General features: G+C 37.5%; 2 non-coding genes across 2 annotated transcripts; both read left to right on the forward strand.

The window, feature by feature from the left end:
• Positions 1 to 17,248: 17,248 nt before the first annotated feature.
• Positions 17,249 to 17,389, forward strand: LOC142461879 (U4 spliceosomal RNA). Its single transcript, XR_012787051.1, has one exon. It is a non-coding gene; the product is annotated as a U4 spliceosomal RNA (small nuclear RNA).
• A 512-nt stretch (positions 17,390 to 17,901) lies between these two features.
• On the forward strand, positions 17,902 to 18,042 carry LOC142461877 (U4 spliceosomal RNA). The gene has a single exon (XR_012787049.1). It is a non-coding gene; the product is annotated as a U4 spliceosomal RNA (small nuclear RNA).
• Positions 18,043 to 19,767: the final 1,725 nt, after the last annotated feature.

The following is a 19,767-nucleotide window of genomic DNA, read 5'->3' on the forward strand; positions in this document are numbered from 1 at the left end:
TCTTAATAAATATGAGTGCTTATGAATTATGTTTCTCTAGTCTACCTAGACTAACACAGCAACCAAATAATTATTATACCCTAAGCTACAAATTTAATCCAGGCTTACAAGAAGCCTATAATTATTATTTTTTATTTTAAGAAATTATTTTATTGGGGGAATCTTACATATATTATAACAATCCATCCATCCATTATACCAAGTGAACATGTACAAATGTTGCTATAAACAATTTCAGAACATTATCTTTTTTCTTGAGCCCTTATTATTAGCTCCTCTTTCTTCCCTCCCTCACGCACCCTGCCACCCTCAGGAACACTTAATATATTATGCATTGATATTAATATTTATACATAACTTACAATATTCATTCTATCCCTATACCTACTATCCTGGTGTTTGCCTCACTCACGAGGGATTATTACACCATCATTGTTATCTGTTCCCCTTCCTTCCCTTCTGCCTTTCCCTGCCCCTACCCTCATAGAATTCTTACTCCCATTACTGTTTCTGAGGGGTTTGTCCTGAAGTCCATATAGTAAAGGTTCTCTTCTGCACCAATATACGTGCACTTGTTTAACAGGATTTGCGAGATAGGACTGAGATCATAATAATGGGGAGAGGAAAGAGTAAAGAACTTGAGAAGTCTTGAGTGTTTCATTGGTGTTAAACTGGCCCCTAGATATGTGTTCTCTTTCATGTAGCCTCTCTGTGTGGGAATATCCAATTGTCCACAGATGGGCTCCAAGTCTCTATTTTGACCCCTCTAGATAAGGTTGTTTATTTTGACACTTCTGATGCCTATTCCCATTGACACCTCATGATCAGGCAAGCTGGTATACTTCTCCCATGTAGGCTTTGTTGATTTCCTGCTAGATGGCTACTTATTTGGCTTCAAATTTTTAAGAACCCAGATGCTATATCTTTTCATAGTTGGGCACCATCTTCTTTTTTCACCACATTTGCTTAGATACCCAGTTGGTCTCCAGTGATGGTGCTGGGAAAGTAGGCATCACCCAGTGCCACATTTTTAGAACCAAGTGTTCTTGTGTTGAGGGAAAACTTAAGTACAGGCCCCAAAATACATCTACTACCTCAATGTATTGACATATAAATATATGTACATAAGTCAGTATCCCAACTTTTATATATTAATAGATTTACATATGTACACATCTATGTACCTCTATAAATAGTTTTGCTTCCTAATTATTTTCTCTATTTCCTTTTACCTTCCTCCTGCCCCACTATCATGCTCACCCCTCATTTCCCTCTCAGTAATTCTCTAGGCTAGATTGAAGTTGCTCCAACACTACAAGAAATTCTATACCCTTTTGTTGTCAAATTTAGACCCTAGTTGTTCCCTTATCCATGACACTATTTGCTCCTTCCCCTGATTCCTTTTCCCTCAATTCTCCCTGGTACCATTGGTCCCCTTACTTTCCCCTTGGGCTTGCTTCTCATGACTATCTTATACAGATAAACAGAACAAAAAAACAACAAAGAAAAGACACAAAAATAAAGAAAGAAATTATACATCGTTTCAGTTATGTCCACTGACGTTTATGACTTTATGCTGATCTGGCAGGGCTCTGCCCCTCTGAGTCTGAACTCTATTTGGGGGATTCCTTAGGGGCTTTGTGACTTTTTTCCCATTGCTGCTCTGTTATGTTCTCTTCATGATTCACCCCACTGTGAAGGGGTCAGAGCGGACTTACCCCCTGCATTGTGTTTTCAGTATTGCCTTCCATAGCACTATGCTCCAGTGAGGGGAGAGCGTATTGAGCTGTTGTGGGCCTTATAGGCCTCTCTGTGTCTTAGTTGCTCTGAGCAGGGATGTTGTCCTCAGGACTTGGTGTACAAGATTGGGACCTAGCCTCTCACTCTCTCTTTTCTTCTTAGTTTGCTCCCATGTGGACAGGACAGGCTGGCCCCTCTCCCCACATTATAACTTGGGTGTTGTCCTCTATAGCCTAATATTCTGTGGAGGTGGCCAGCATATCTTCGATTGGGGTCTGCCTGAATTGCTCTCTGTTAATGGGTGGCTCCATACAGGTATGCTGTCCTCAAGGGTTGGTAGTCTGTAATGAGGTCTACACTCTCGCCCCCCTTACTGTGGAGACATAAACAACACCCTTTCCATGGGTGGATTAGTGCCCCAATATCCCAACTTCAAGTTTTTTTTTCTTTCCTCTCCCCCACTTTTCCCTTTCTTTATGTTGGTATGTCATTTGCATCCTTGGGCTTGGTCTGTTAACTGCCGTAGATGTATTAAATAGTTCTTTTTCTGTTGATTGGATTCACCTTAGTAGACTTATGTTGCACTTCTCCTTTTGTGCTTGGCTAACTTCTTATGAGATGATATCAGATTCTTCTTATGAGATGATATGTTTCATGTGTTCATCACTGCTTTTTAGGGATGCATAGTACTCCATTGTGTGTATATGCCAGAATTTTCTAATCCATTCATTTATTGATGGAAATTTTAGTTCTTTCCAATTTTTGTGATTGTAAATTGTGCTGTAATAAACATTGGAGCACAGATGACTGGTTGTGGTCTCTTTCTTACCTCTTCTGTGTATATACCCAGTAGGGGCATTTCTGGGTCATAATGTAACTCAATTTCCATATGCTTTAGGTATCACCAGATCACTTCTACAAGAGCACCAGTAGTGGATGAGAGTTCCTATCTCACCGTATCTCCTCCAACATTTGTTGCTCTCTGATTTTTTGAATTGGGCTATCCTCTAGGGCAGTGGTTATCAACCTGTGGGTCGCGACTCCTTTGGGAGGGTGGTTGAATGACCCTTTCACAGGAGTCACCCGATTCATAATGGTAGCAAAATCACAGTTATGAAGTAGCACCGGAAATAATGTTATGGTTGGGGGTCATCACCACAGGAGGAACTAACTGTATTAAAGGGTCGAAGCATTAGGAAGGTGGAGAGCCACAGCTTTAGGGCATTGAGTGGTATCTCATAGTTCTGTAATCATTTGAACTTGTAACAAATTCAGTTGATTTTAATATTTTTCTCGATTCCAGGGATATTCGAGAGGATTACAAATCTTGACCTTAAATCAAAGATCTACATTGTGCTCTTATAGGTACTTTAAAATCAATTTGCTTTTGATAATCCTGCTGCCAGGCCTGGAACACTGGATCGTTGAGCCTTATCAAACAATATACCAGAGGCCCTGGTGACGACTGGGTCACATGAAGAATGATAGTCAACCCGACAGGAGATTCTTCTTCCATTTTCTGTGACGTCTTTATCATGCTAAGGAATACGCAGGTGACAGTGGAATTATGTCAGATTGTGGATAGTCAAGGGAGGGATGGACAAAGGTCCTGAAATACTCCAGGATTGATGGAAGAAGTTGAGAAGGAAAGAAAGGACTGGTAGGGTGAAGGTGAGTGGTTGTGGAGTTTGTTTGGTGTGGCTGAGGATCAATGGGGTTTCTCCCTAGGAGGGATGGCAGGAGGCTTAAGGTGGTAGATCAAACCCTACTGCCACCAGTCAATGCCACTGCCATTATGAACCCCCTCAGGCACCACAGAAACCGGTATCTCAAGGGACTGAGTTCAATGCAGGTAAGAATACACTTGAGACAGGTACAAATTGCTGATGATCTATATCACAGAAATGTTAGTTAACATGACAAATAACATTATAATGAGAAAAAAGAAGCAACAGCGTAGATCTTTGAGCATAAGGGAATGCTGTTGTGCTCTAGTTTCTGTAGGTTTTTTTTTATAATAGTTCTTAGTGGAGTTGCTTAGCCCCTATGCTTCTTAGATTAGTTCATGTCTCTCAATTGGGTCCATGGTGGTCACATATGTTTTCCAGATAAGTTCGTACTCATGGTGGTGGTCTGCGATCTTAGTGTCACTTCTTGTGAGGTGACATGGAGTAATGCTTTGAATGCTAAGCAATACTAAGTCCATATTTTAAAATTATATGCTCTATTTACCAGGGCAGGTGTGGTGAAGAAAGGTAGACAACTACCATGTATCACGCACATTCTGATAAGTTCAGTGAGCGTACAGCAAACAAGGGGTTGGGGCAGGGACACTAAAAAAAGAAGACTTACCTGGTCCTGCACCCCAGTCTGCAATATCTGTTTCATTGAACCACTTGGTCTGTGTAACCTAATCCTGTCAATGAGTGAGGAGTACTCTTAAGCTTTCTGAAGAATTTATGTAAAAATGGATGTTATTTATTTATTTATATTTTGGTAAAATTCATCAGTTGTGTCTTTTGGGCATCATGCTTAATATAAGAGAAGATTCCTAACTAAAAATTCAGTTTTTAATTGATAGCAGTTTCTTCAGATAATCAATTTTTTAAAATTACCTTTGGCAGGGTTTTTTTTTGGTGAGTGATATAATCTATTTTTTATGTTCATCTAAGTTGTCTAATATTTGACTTTTTTGTTTTATTCCTTTTTGATGGGTATAGTATACATTTCAATATGAAGTGTTTCATTTACTTTAGTTCAAGCTACCTTATGTTTTCTTGAATATTTACAGAAAACATAGAAATGCTTTGTCTAGTTTTCAAATGCTAGATAATTTTCTAGATAACTTTTTGCTATTGATTTCTAGTACAAATACATTGTAATCAGATAATATAATGTGTATAACCTGGACATATTTAATGTTATAAGATTAGCTTTCCAGGTCAGTCATAGTTTATCTACAGATGTGATGCAATCTAGCTTGCTGAAAGTTAAGAGGACTTGAAGCATTTACAGATTAAGATCAAAGATGATAGCATTCCCTGAATTATAACTCAACGTAAAGAAAAGTAAAATTTTTGTGACTGAACCAATACAAAACTGCAAAACTGAGGCCAGAAAACTAATAAAAGTGAGACCGTGTCAAGACTTTTATTTTATTTGGATCCACAGTCAACAGCAAACAAGAAATTAAATGATGAATTTCACTGGGTAACTCTGTAGCTGTACAATGCCTCTTAAAAAAAAAAACAAAATTTATTGGGGGCTCTTACATCTCTTATCACAACCCATACATTCATCCATTGTGTCAAGCACATTTGTACATATGCTGCCATCATTATTTTCAAAGAATTTTCTTTCTACTTGAGCCCATTATATCAGCTCCTCATTTTTCCCTCTCCCTTCCCTGCCTGCCTGCCCTCATGAAACCTTCATAAGTTATTTTCATATCTTATATTGACCTCTGTTTCCCTTTACCCACTTTTCTGTTGTTAGTCTTCCTGGGAGGGGGTTATATAGTGATCCTTGTTAAAGAAACAAAATTTCATTTTGAGGACAAAGGTGTGTCTAGCCAAAGCTATGGCATGTTTTTTTTTTTAAATTTAATTTATTTATTTAAAAAATAATTTTATTGGGGGCTTGTACAATTCTTATCACAACATTTTTAATCACATCACAGGAAGGTGAAAATCGTGCACGGAATAAGAAAGACTGAAGAATAATTGATGCATTTGAATTATAGTTTTGGTGAGAAATATTGAATACCACGGCAGGCCAGAAGAACAAACGATCTGACTTGGAGGACAAGAAAACTAGAATGCTACTTAGAAGCTCAAGTATGGTGAGACTTGTCTCACAGGTTTTGGGCTTGTTATTAGAGGAGAGTGATCCCTGGGGAAATTCAAAATAAAGAAGACCCAAATCCTCACAATTGGACAAATAGGTAACATGATAAATGGAGAAAAGTTTGAAGTTATGAAATATTTCATTTTGGTTGGCCCACAATCAATGCTCCTGGACCCAGCATTAAAGAGCTCAAAAGATGCACTGCAATAAGCAAATCTACTTTTTAATGTGTTGAAAAGTAAGGATATTACTTTGAGGACTAAGGTATGTTTCCCCCAAACCACAGTATTTTCAGTTACCTCATATGCATCAGGCCTGGTGGTCTAGTGGTTAAGTGTTGGGCTGTGATCCACCTGGTCAGCAGTTCAAAACGAGCAGCAGATCTCTGGAAGAAAAACTGAGCTTTCCACTTCTGTAAATAGTTACAGTCTCAGAAATCCATAACTGGTCACTATGAATTATCATTGACTCAATGGGATGTGAGTTTTTTTCATATGCATGTGGAAGTTGGATGGTGGATAAAGAAGAGTGAAGAAGAATTGATGCATCTGAATTATGGTACTGGGAAGAATATTGCATGTGGACTTTGGACTGCCAAAACAAGAAACAAATCTGTCTTGTGAGAAGTACAGCCAGAATACTCCTTAGAAGCAGCAGAGTAAGACTTTCTCAAAAACAAGGAAGACCTTTGAGGAGATGTATTGACACAGTAGCTGCATTGCTTGGAGCAAATATAAGAACAATTGTGAAGATAGCACGGGACCAGGCAGTGATTCATTTTTTTGTACACAGGGTTGCTATGAGTCAGAGCTAAGTCACTGGCACTAACAACAAAGAAGCAGGGTCAAGGAAAAAGAGGACCGCCAGTGAAACAGAACAGGACCGTGCTTGCAACTATGGTCTCAAATCTAACAATTGAGTGGAAGGCACAGGGCAAGGCGATTTTTTGTTCATTTGTGCAAAATTTGTTAGGATCTTGAGCTGAATCACTAGGATCTGACAAGAAGAACAGCATGCACTTAGAAACTTTAAAAGAAAGAAAGAAAGAAAAAATCTCTTCTATGTGAATTCTAGCAGAATACATATAGCCCCGATTTAGGTAGATAATTCTGAAAATATAAATAAAGACAGGGTGGTTCAAAGTTATTTCAGTTGCACCTACACATGTTGACTTTCTATGTAAATTGTTTATAAGGGGTTATAGAAATCTTGACCATGCGATACAACCTTGTGTGTTTATCTGTTTCTTTATATAATATCGCCATTTTTTTCATGCACATGGACCTTGAGATTAGGTGCATGCAGGTTTCATACTGCTAAATTCTCTTGATACACTTACTCCCTTTAGATCATGTCCTGGGAACTTGGCTCTGGAATCTGTATATTAATATGAACCATTCGACCTTCCCCCCTCCACACCATTAGTAATGGGGAAATACATCCATATTTTTTGTTATGTAACTCTCAATCTGTTTTTTTTAATATTTGAAGTGATATCTCTTGTAAATAGAGCATGGAATTTGGTGTATTGTCCCCCCAATCTGACAAAAGTGTTCCTGTTATTAGCATTAGAACATTTTTAATTAATGTGGGCTTGGATATGTTGCTAGTTCCTTTTTATTTGGACTACCAGTTTCTTGTTCATTTTCCATTTATCATCTTGAATTAATTGATTATTATTATGATCTATCTACACTATTAGCTTATCCTTTAAACCTAACTTTTAAAATTTTTATTCATTGCTTTTGAGTTTTCAAAAGACATATTTAATTTATTAGTCTACCTACCAATGACTTTATACCATTTTGCCATCATGTAAACATGTAAGCATTCATAATGATTACGTGATCTTTTGGAAATGTTTTCTGTTATAAAGATTACATTTTCTTATGTGTAATGCAGCAATGCCAAGAAAAAGAATATCACCTGCAATGCACTGTTATACTTAAGGGCTTCACCAGCAGCAAATGTTTAATACTCTAACACTCCTTCTCAAAAGCTACTTAACAGGTCGTTTGTCAAGGCAACAACAGTTTCCATGGGAATAGAATCAAGTACTCTCAGCAAGAGGTTTCAGAAATCGGCTAAATTTCAGTGATGGAAACTTATTTCTCCTCTCATAACATAATCTAATTACTAAGAGCTAAATTCAGCAACAATTTCTGTAAAATACCCCTAAAGTGATTGCCATGATTTTTAAAATAGTGAATATCTAGAAAGGAAAATCATCAAATATATTGCGAAATTGTTACAGTGTAAATTGTGCCTCTTTAGCCATAAACAAAAGCGTTGTGTTATATAATTCAGTACTAGGATGTATATTTTAATAAAACATTCTAAAAATAGCATCATTATACAGGAATGAATGTGACCCAAATGAATTCTCAGTGGAAATTTAGATCTATAAGATCTGCATTTGGCTTTCAGGTTTAGGAGCCAAATCTTCTTCACCATCAGGCATGCTTTGATCACCTGATGGGACTAAATTATCATATCCACTGTTGAGTCAATTCTAGCTGGAGTCACCTGCACTTGACACGGTGTGAAGTAGAAGGCATAGGCATTTTTTTCAGATATATATATATATGTATATATATATATATATATATATATTCCCAACGAGGAGTTATTTTAGCATGTCTTCTTTAACAGTCGTGAAAAAATATTTTGAAAAAAATTCATACTCTAAGAAAATAGGTTTTGTTTATGTAGACATGACAGAGAAAATTGTTAGGCACGTTTTAATCTCAGCAACCTATGTGAAGGTTTTTGGCTGAATATTCTTGCTATTTTGCTATATAAACTAGCTGTCTCTTTCACTTGGGTTGAAAATAGTTTAAGCAGAATAAATTAGCACAATCAGTGGTTAAGCAACCACCTGCCAATCCCTAGAAGAAGCATGGAGCAGTCTGCTTCAGTAAAGGTGTCAGCCTCAGAAATAGTATGTAACAGTTTAACTCTGTCTCTATGAGCCAGTTGCATTCTCAACAGCAATAACTTGGGCTCAATTAGTATATAAACAAATAATATCACCTTTAATATAGCTTCTATTAGAGAGTCAACAAGTATAAATGAATTCCCCTGCTCCTTATTTTGAGCTGTAATGTTCTGTTTTATCTAAGTTTATGGCTAAATTACAATGTATCTGAACTTGAACAGCTTGAATCTTATAATATGTATTAGAAAATAAGAAGAAAAAACTTGTATATTCTATAGTTGAAAATATAGTTAAAAAACAAAAAAAGAAAATATAGTAAAGATTCTAAAAGAAGTGTCATTTAAGAAATGATTGAAATAAATGAACAATGAACAGAAAAGAACTTATATCCAGGTCAACTGTACATTTTGTTGATAAAATGTTTTCCAATATCCACAAAGCATTGAATTGTTTGAGATCCTCCATATGTCTTCTTCCACAGGTATCTAGTCAGTTCTGAGTCCTAGTGACCTTATTGTGTCCAACAGAGTGAAACACTGCCTGTTTCTGTACCATCCACCATCGCTGTTATGCTGTGAGTCTGTTGTTGCTGACACTGTCAATACATATGCTTGAGGATCTTCTTTTTTGACTCTCATCTTTACCACTACCACTTTTTGGTCAGTGTGTGGTACTGTGATTCCCTGCATGTTGCTGTGATTCTGGAAGCTATACCACTGGTATTTCAAATTCCAGCTTGTTCAGCCATGGGAAACAGGTGTTAGCTGAGCGTCCCGCCTAAGAACAGACTAGGAAGACTGAATAAGTTGTCCATTTATGAGGAACTAAAGTGTTTATGATTAGCTGTGGGTCATTCTCATCTGAGGTGTCAGAAGATGAGTCACTCTCTTGGAGGTTGGAAGATCCTCAAAATACTAGAGAAAAGCCACCTCCATAAAGTAGAATCCACCTGGATGACATGCAGGGAATAGCGTTTTGTGATCTTCATTAGCTGATGGGAACCACTCAAAATGAGAAACAGCTGCAAGCACGCATTAATAATCAAAATGTTGAACATACAAAATATGAATGTAGTCAGGTCATCAAAAATGAAATGAAATCCATAAAATCCATAAAAATTGAGCTATTAGGCATTAAGCTCAAATGAATTCCTATTGGCCATTTTGAATGAGACCATTAAATAGTTTCCAAGTTAGGAATAACAAATTCAAGAGGAATAATATTACATTCAAAATCAAAAAGAACATTTAAGATCTTAGGACTATGTTATAAGAAAGAGATTTAAAATATTTATGAAAAAAATATCCAATATTACCTGGCAAAAAAGAAACAAGTAAGAGCATTATTTAAGATATACCCATATAGCTCCTTGATTGGTGTCCTCACTTGAAACGCCCTTCACTTTTGTGCGAGCATCATTTACACTGAACCATCCTTTCACTGTAGGAGTAGGATCCCGTTTTTTTTTTTTTTTTTTAGCAATAGACCTATCCGACAATAATCTTTGTGTTCAATATAATAAAAGCAGTTGGAAAACATCTCTACTCTGCATATATAATTTTCATCTTTAACAAACCCCTTTGCACTTCTGCTGAACTTAGTGCAATGATTTAGTTCTTTGAACACTCCCTGGAAATGCATAATCCATTCAAAATAACTCGTGGGATTTGGGGGTACAACACAATGCTGAAACACATGTCAGGGTGTCACCGTCTGATTGTGTGGCACTTTTTCTCCTTAGTTTATGTTTTTTGCTGAAGTGAAAATTTCAAGAGAATAACAATGTAGTATTTAATGAAGAGTATAATGAGCTTTGTGAAATTAATTTATGAAGTGAATGTCATCTGATGTTTCACACTTGTGGATGGAATGAACATTACTACAGGCACTTAGGATATGTAGTTGCACAGATGAGTGGGGAAGTAGAATGAGGAATATAAGTTTTTGATTTTCTGATTACAAATGCTTTTCTGATTACAAGAATGCAGTTTACAAGTGCAATCGTAACAAATGGTTCTCCAAGTTTAACAAAAATTAGGCATCGGTACCATGGAGCCAGTGGGAACCGGCTGAATCCTACACTCTTCTCCCATGCTGTAGAAAGTAGAATCACTGAAAGTGAGAAACAGCTGCAAGCACGCATTAATAATCAAAATGTGGAACATGCAAAATATGAATGTAGGAAAGTCAGGTCATCAAAAATGAACTGGAGTCCATAAAAATTGAGCTATTAGGCATTAAGCTCAAATGAATTCCTATTGGCCATTTTGAATGAGACCATTAAATGGTTTCTTGACAATATGCATTGACACAGTGGACACAACAATAAAATCGAACACAACAATTGCGGGCATAGCTCAGGACCGGGTAGTGATTCCTTTTATTCTACATAAAGTTGCTAAAAGTCAGAACTTATTCCAAAGCTATCAATCTTTATGAGAGCAGAAAGCCTCATCTTTCTCCTTCACAGTCCCTCTAGAGCTCCAGATATTTATCTGTACATCTACCGATCTATCATTTACTTATACACATACTCTTTCTATAAGCTTGCCTCAATATATCGTGCTACCTAGCACTCCTAAAATTTTTCAATCCCCATTCATGTAATTCAATTGTAAGTTTTGATGTATGTGCTAGTCTGGGTAGATTAGAGAAACATATCCATAGAAACTCATATAAGAGAGAGCTTTATATAAAGGGTAATTGTACATTAAGAAAGCATTCCAACCCATAAGTCTGATATTAGCCCATATGTCTGATACAAACCTATAAAGTCCTCTTGAGGCTCACTAAACACATGCAGTGATGCTGAATGCAGAACAATCACAGTCCAGTGGGTAGAAAGTCATGTGGACCCAGTGGTGTTGTAAGCATCTCAGTGCTGGCAGGGGTCTCTACTTGGCTTCTCCAGTTCCCAGAGCACAGGGTCTATCAGCATAATGCCATGTGTCTTGTCAATAGAGCATCTCCAAGGGAGTGAACCAAGAAAGAGAGTCTCTCCCACCTTCCAAGGAGAAAACCCAGGAATTCCCAGAATCCTTAGGAAAGGTCATGCCCACACAGAGACCTCATTGACTATATCTTGATTGACATCCTACACTCCACCCCTACACTCTTAATCCTCAAATTGACACCAGATTGTGTAACCACCACAACCTTTAAAGCATGTATATTTATAATCAGACATACAATATTTGTTTTTACTGGTACAGGTGATGTAATACAATTATAGGTTGTTGGGGTTTTTTTGTTTTTTTATTTTAGTTTTTTTGACATTTTACTTAACACAATTCCCATAAATTTTGATTTCTCATATTGTATGTACTGAATTACTGAGGTTGACAGAGCAGAACTTTTTGGATTATATGAATTAGAACCAATGTTCAGCATGTAATTATATATTATTTGTGTGTTATATATGAGGAGTGTGAAAAAGTTCTCCCAGAAACCATTCATTATCTTTTCACTACATTTTCCCATGATTTTTTAAAGCCCCTTCATAATTATATATCTCGGTGGCATTTATAACCTTCATAGAACAGTCTCATATGTAAATGAATTTTCTAGGATGAGTTCCATGTGCACAACAGTGGCTAATTATGACATGAAAAACTAGACTAGAAATATACTACATCACACTGCAATTATGAATGAAGGCGAGCAGATGCATGCTATTCCACCTTTCCAGTATATGTATACTGAGAAAACTATTACCTTTCTTTCCTGAGACAGCTAAATATGCTCAGTTGGAGAGGATGGTTACTTGAGTATTTAGAAGTACAAATGATCTACTCTATACTATTTAAAGACATCCTTATTGTGTTTCATAAGTTGAAATCAGCAACAAACTGGCCAGTTACATTTTGAAAACCCCATCAGAACTTGAGTTTTACAAGGTAGATTTGCCTAAAGTTAGTTGCTGGATATATGTCAGCCGAGAAAGAGACAGAGCATAATTATAGTTTGTATATGTGTGCCTATGTATGTGCACATGTGTGTGAGTTTGCTACCTGAGATATTTCTTTCTCCACCTAAATATATACCTTTGAAAATATTGAATATTTAAGGTATTGATAAAAATCATTTGTATATACTTATGCTAGACAGCGTTCTCTAGAGAAACAAAACCAGAACGCTGATCATTTCATATATATTTATACAGATAGATAGATTTATAACTTAAGAAATGAACAGCTGATTAAATCATAAATCAGTATAAATGGCTCAGTGCAACTCACTCCTGTGAGACAGTTGTGAGACACTGGCAGTCCTTCAAATCTTGAGGGCCTCCAGGTAGTCCTCTGTAGAGCAGTTAAGGCTATCTGGCCACAGGCAGCAAAGAGCAAGGCAGGTCTCCAACAGCCAGCCAGATGACAGGGTCCAACAGTTCCCAGCTCAAGATATGTAAATTCCAATGGTGTGGTGAGGCAGGTCTTGAAAGAACCTCAAATTACAGCAACATAGTCCATGGGTTAGGTATCCTACAGGTACTGTAGCTTGCAAATTGAGGCACAGAACAAGCAAGGCAGCCATGCACTGGTCCGGTCAAAGAGCAAAAGACAAGAGAGGCAAGGTTCACAGAGCCATTTATTTCTCTGTCCTTCAATTAATCCCACATGTGTTTTTCGGCCAGATTGGCAAAATAAACTAACCACCTCACTTATTTACATCAAAGTATGTATATTCATTTATATTTCAGATAACTTATAGAAAAATAAAATATCTCCCTTAGTTTATTACAGAAATAGGAATTTTTTAATTAGTAGTATTAAATATTTTAAAATATCTTAATTGATGTGATTCCTAATTTATTTTAGCAAGTATTAAAGATAATTGTTTGAAGAATATAAAATTGTTTTAAAAAGGAGAATCACTGACTCCATTTTTTTTTCTTTTTAAAAAAGATCATTTTATTGGGGGCTCTTCCAATTCTTTTTTTTAATTTAATAAATCTTTTTATTGGGGCTCATACAACTCATCACTACCCATACATAGATCAATTGAGTAAAGTACCCTTATACATTCATTGCCCTCATCATTCTCAAAATCCTTTTTCTCCCTCCCCCTCCCTCCCCACTCACCCCTTCCCCCTGCATCCTTAATAGTTTATAAATAATTATTTTATCTCTCTTACAATGCCCGGCGTCTCCCCTCACCCACCTTCCCATTGCCCATCTCCCAGAGAGGAGGTTACACATAGATCTCCAAGATCAGTTCTCCCTTTCTACACCCACTTCCCTCCTGGTGTCGCCACTCCCACTGCTGGTCCTGAGGGGTTCATCCTAGATTCCCTTTGTTTCCAGATCCCTACTGCACCACTGTGCATCCTCTGGTCTAACCAGGTCCGCAAGGTAGAATTGGGATGATGAATGATAATTGGGAGGGAAGGAAGCATTCAAGAACTAGAGGAAGGTTTTGAGTTTCATTGTTGCTACACTGAACCCTGAGTGACTCATCTCCTCCCCACTACCCCTCTGCAAGGGATGTCCAGCTGTCTACAGATGGGCATTGGGTCCCATCATGCACTCCCCCTCATTCACGGTGATGTGATTTTTTCGCCCTTGCCTTTGTTGTTTGAGACCTGGCCTCCTCTGCCCTTCGAGATCACACATGTTGGTGTGCTGCTTCCATGTGGTCTTTGTTGCTTCTGGGCTAGATGGCCACTTGTTTACTTTCAAACCTTTAAGTTCCTGGGTGCTATATCTCTCAATAGCTGGGCACCATCAGGCTTCTTCACTACACTTGCTTATGCACACATTCATCTTCAGTGTTTATGTGAGGAAGGTGATCAATGATGGTTTTTGTTCCTTGGTGTCTGCTACCTGGTCTGTTCACCACCTTGTATTTGCTTAGGCTTTGTGCTTCTTCTCTGTGGGCTTTGTTGCTTCCAAGCTAGATGGCCCCTTTTTTGCCTTCAAGCCTTTAAGACTCCAGACGCTATATCTTTTTGATAACCGGGCACCATCAGCTTCCTTCACCACATTTGCTTATACACATGTCTGTCTTCAGTGATCATGTCGGGAAAGTGAGTATCATGGAATAACCGTTTAGCTGGGCAAGGTGTTATTATATTGAGGAAGTGTGCATGAGGAGGCCCAATGTCCACCTGCTACCCTACTACTGAACCTATAAATATATGCACATAGGTCTATTTCACCCATAGTCATAAATATATTTACATTTGTACATGTCTGTATTTAGGATTCTCTGTATGCTCTTTGCTTCCTACTCCTTTCCTATATTTCCTTACGCTTTCCTCCTGTCCCACTGTGGAGAATTAGACCAGCTATCCTGCATCAAGCTGGGTTTGAACTGAGGTGTGCGGATGAAAGGAAAAGAAAGAGCTATGTACAAAGCATGGGATCTGGAAGACTTTAATCTGATGGACTGAAGTCTCCAGTGTATTTGAAGCTTGGTTTTTATATTCTTCTTACACAAGGGAATTGGTTACAACACAAACATCAAAGAACTCAAACATTCCTAAACTCTTATCTATGCAAATGTTACTCAACTAGTCACAGTTTCTTAACCTTAGAATAATAAAAGCACTAGGCAATCACAGGGATATGCAAGATTCAAGAGAGTCTCAAAGAGATTGTAAATAACTGAGTTATCTCTCAATGTTTTTACCAGCAAACTCACAAATAACAGTCATTTTGCAATGCTTTTGTCTGCAGAGTCACCCATTAGTAAACACCTTGATCAGCCAGATGCTTCCTACATCCCACTAACATTTTCAGCCTTCATTCTGGTTTCAGTAATTCCTCTCAGTTACCTTGCCCTTAGTCACTTCCTACCAGTCTTCCCATCCCCTCCCTCCACTGGTTTTGAACCACTTGTTGTTCCCTTGTCCCTGTGTAGGCCATGTCTCTGTTTTTCTAACATTAATTTTCTATTTCACAAATTAAGATACAGAGTTAGTCATGTGAGGAAGCAAAACCAGTTTTATCTCTGGTGTTTTAACTGTCTCTCCTTGCTTCCTGAGTGGTTAGCCTGTCAGTAGTAATTGTCAAGCTTAGAACTGGAAATATTAAGCACATTCAATCTGGCAGCCCTTATAAACTAACATAATAGCTATAAATCCTCAGTGTACAATTTTCAAAATTGAAATAAGCCATATTATATTTAGAATTCTGAAAGGGAAGAATAGTGCACCAAATATTTTAGCATGGAATGAGCGCCACAGAAAGCTTCTTTCTTGTTTCAAAGGTAGTTTTCTTGATGGTTACCTAAAAGCAATTCTACTAAAATGTAATATAATGAATTTTTCAAATATATGGTTGTTTTTTATTGTATTGATAGCTTTCATATTTTCACAACCAAGAGAACCATTTTTTAAAACATTTTCTATTTGGCATCTTTACTATAATATTGATATCATCAAACTTTGAAAATATGCATATATTTGTTATTTAATAATTTTTTTCTATATAAATTTTCACTTGTTTAACTTAAGATTTTAGTTGTAAGTAGCTTGGGGTTTATTTGACATCTATGTTTTATTTTTTGCACCTTCAGTTTTAGAGAATGCATTTCAACATTACATATAAGGTTAAATAAGCTAAATTTTTACCTTTTAACAAATTTTCTATTTTTCCTTCTTTATTATATTTTCTTCTGCCCTTCTCTCTCTCTATCTTTTCTAATATTATGCGTTGGGCAAGTATATGTAAGATAACCATGTTATTCAACAATGACAACAGCTTATCAAACCTCACAGAAGTTTATGCTGCCCCTATGTTTCTTTTCTTCTTCCTGTTACAGAATTTTATTGTCTTCACCTTAGCTATCACCAAGTCTACTGTCTACTCTCTTGCTTTCTCTCTCTTCCCTTCTACTCCCACCCACCACTCACTGACATTGGACTGATGCTGATTCATAGTAATCCTATAGGACAGGATAGAATACTTGACACTTGATCCTTTTGGCCCCTGTTCGTCACATAGCCTGGTGTGCTTCTTCCGTATGGGCTTTGTTGCTTCTGAGCTAGATGGTCACTTACTTATCTTCAAGCCTTTAAGATCCCAAATGCTATATCTTTTGAAAGCAGGGCACCATCAGCTTTCTTTACCACACTGGTTAATGCACCCATTTGTCTTCAACGATCGTATAGGGAAGGTGGGCACTCACTGATATACTTTTTTTTCTTTGATATCTGATACCTGGTGGACCTCCACTCAAGTACTCACTCAATACAAGAACACTTTATTCTATTAAATTGGCATTCCATGATGCACACCTTTTCAATATGATCGCTGAAGCCAAATGTGTACATAAGTAAATGTGGTGAAGAAAGCTGACGGTGCCCGGCTATCAGAAGATAAAGTGTCTGGTGTCTTAAAGGCTTGCAGGTAAACAAGCAGCCATCTAGCTCAGAAACATCAAAGCCCATATGGAAGAAGCACACCAGCCTGTGTGACCAGGCGGAGAAGGGATATACGATACTTAGTAGTGATACCTTAAAACCTATATTGAATTGAATTGATAGTTTTATATCTATCTTTGTTTTATTAAAAACAATCAATATATTGGTTCCATGTCAAGTAATGACAATTATTTTGCTTGGAAATGAGTCGAAATTGCAGTTGAAGTATAAAAATACCTTTCATCACAATTGAGGCGCGACCTGTATTACTGAGTAGAGAACTGATAACAATCCTCGAAAAGTTAGGTTTGGGGTGTGTTTTTTAAAACATTTATTTTTCATGCTAAAAAGAAATAATTAGCTTTGCGCAGTGGCAATATGGTAGCCAATGAGGTTTACCTGAGGCGCGATTATTGCTAATTGAAAACTTTTCCCAATACCCCGCCGTGACAATTTGAAATATAGCCGGCATTGGCAATTTTTGACGGTCTCCACCGAGACCGAATAATCTGGTATAAAAAAAGTTTGCTATTTCCTGCTTCATTTATTCTGGTCTTTCTTGCTGTTTTTTCCACCACATTGTATTTGTCCATTTTGCTTTTTGCTACGCTGGCATTTTACTTGTTTCCCTTTCCTGAACAAACCCTCCTCAAAGTCCTTCCTGATATGTCCTGCACCTACCAAGCCACTCCCTTTTCGCCCTCTCATTCAGTTCATCTCGTTTTCCTGCCTGTTCACACTAACAAAATCCAGGTTTCAACCCGGCAACTATGACGTAATGGTGATTTGCATAAGGTTCCCCAGGGTCCTTCGCAGCAGCGCTACATTTTCTAAAATTGGGATGTTTCACGCGAGATGATCCGACAATAAGAAACCTTCCGCGCGGAGGAGACATAAATGTGACCCACCGAGAGGGAACACTTAATACCCGCGAACACGTTGTCACTTGCCTACCGTCATTGTAAAGACTGTTGTCATCCGTGGGGAAGTGGGGCGAGCGCCATAATCCTTCAGCTTTGCGCAGTGGCAATATCGTAGCCAGTGAGGTTTATCCGAGGCGTGATTATTGCTAATTGAAAACTTTTCCCAGTACCCCGCCATGACCACTTGAAATGTAGTCGGCATTGGCAATTTTTTTAAGTCTCCACGGAGACTGAGCAGTTGTTCTTCAATGTCAGGCTTTGCTTATCAATGTCTTGTTCCTGGTGTTATAAAAAACTCCTATGGTTTAAAAAAAATTGTGTTTAGGTTTTTTAAAAAATCCTATATAATTCTTGAAGGAGATATGATAGTGAGGTGACTATGGTTGCATTGCTAACTGCACGTTGGGGATTTTGAAACCACCAGGTGCCCGTTAGGAGAAAGAATGAGCTTTTTATTCTCGGAGGACTGCAGTCTGGGGAATTCACAAGGGCAGTTCTACTCTATCCTAAAGGGCGGCTCTTAGTCGCTATTAAGTTGATAGAGGTGAGTTGGCTTACATGGTACTTATATGGCAGCCCTCTTCTCATAATATGTATATGGTCACTCATGAAGAGCGCATTCTTGTACTGAATCTGAAGATTTTGTTCTCAAGCCGGTAGGAATGGAGTATACGGACAGTGTCATTCTGAACATAGTAGTCCCCTTCACATGTCACATTGACACAAGTACAGCAATTTGATAAAAGTTTCCATAACAAAGCCAGCTTCTCTGAAAACTTCCAGCGGATTATTTACTTGATCTTCCCAATTATGTTCCATGATTTCCAAAAATCCCTGAGATTTTTACAAGCTTGCCACTTAGGTTTTCCACATAAGATTGAAAGGGTAGGACAAGGATGAATCTGCCTACATTGGGCTCTTCGATAGTCCTGATATCTTTTAACAAAGTTAAGGCTTAATCACAGTGGTCCAGTAAAGTCAAGCAGTCAATGCCATACACTAGAAGGCTGTATTCTGCCATTTATTTATGTAAACTATAGTGTTTGTTTTTCTGTATCTGTCACATCATAGTTTCCAATAATATAATGACATAAGGTCCTTCAAAACGAGATCTCATGATTTTTATGAACTCTATCACCAACACTTAAATCAATAAACTTATGGGTTTTCCAGTCTTGAAAAAAATGTAAGCCCTCTCTGAAATTGATTTGGGGAAAACCCAAATGTCAATCCTTTTCCTAGCAACCCACTGATAGATGTTCTATATATAATTAGGTTAACATTATTTTGTAAGAAAGAATTATTTCATGAATAAGTATCCAGCCCAATTTTTTAGTCCTTTTGTTTAAGATCTATGTTCTATGAGCAAGGTAATTCTGAACAAAGGTAGCTTGGAGTGATTGATATACTTTCTGTTGTGCACATAGCAAGAGTGGGTCTCCTGACTGCTACCTGCAGCTGCTGAAGGTTCATCTGGTAATGGTCATGTTCACAAAGAGAGTGAGTGGTCTCCATAGCATCCACATCCTCCATGCCAGTGACATGGATGCAAGGTTCAAGCACAGTCAGCCCATAGTCTAAGCAGGAAGCCACACCACTCATTTAAATCATCTTTGCTGTTGGGACTTCCCACTTAACTTACCTTCCAAACTTTTATTCAGAATTCTATATGGTCATTCCATTGTTATCTTGTCTGAATGATTTCTGCTAAAAACAAACCAAAAAAAACCCCAAGTTTATTTTTAATACTTCCAGTTTTATTTAATTGGGATACTTTTTCCATAATCATTTTATAAAACATCACTGACTTTAGCATTCTTTTATCCAAGCTTCACCATATATTTGATGCTTGCTCTTACTTTGATTTCAGCAAAATTCAGGTTGTTATGATAGATGTTCTTGCCAAACTGATGTCTTTTTATGTTTGAGTGTCTCAAACTAGATCCTGTTCAGAC

Source organism: Tenrec ecaudatus, chromosome 11 (assembly GCF_050624435.1).
Source record: "Tenrec ecaudatus isolate mTenEca1 chromosome 11, mTenEca1.hap1, whole genome shotgun sequence".
Taxonomy (NCBI): Eukaryota; Metazoa; Chordata; class Mammalia; order Afrosoricida; family Tenrecidae; genus Tenrec; species Tenrec ecaudatus.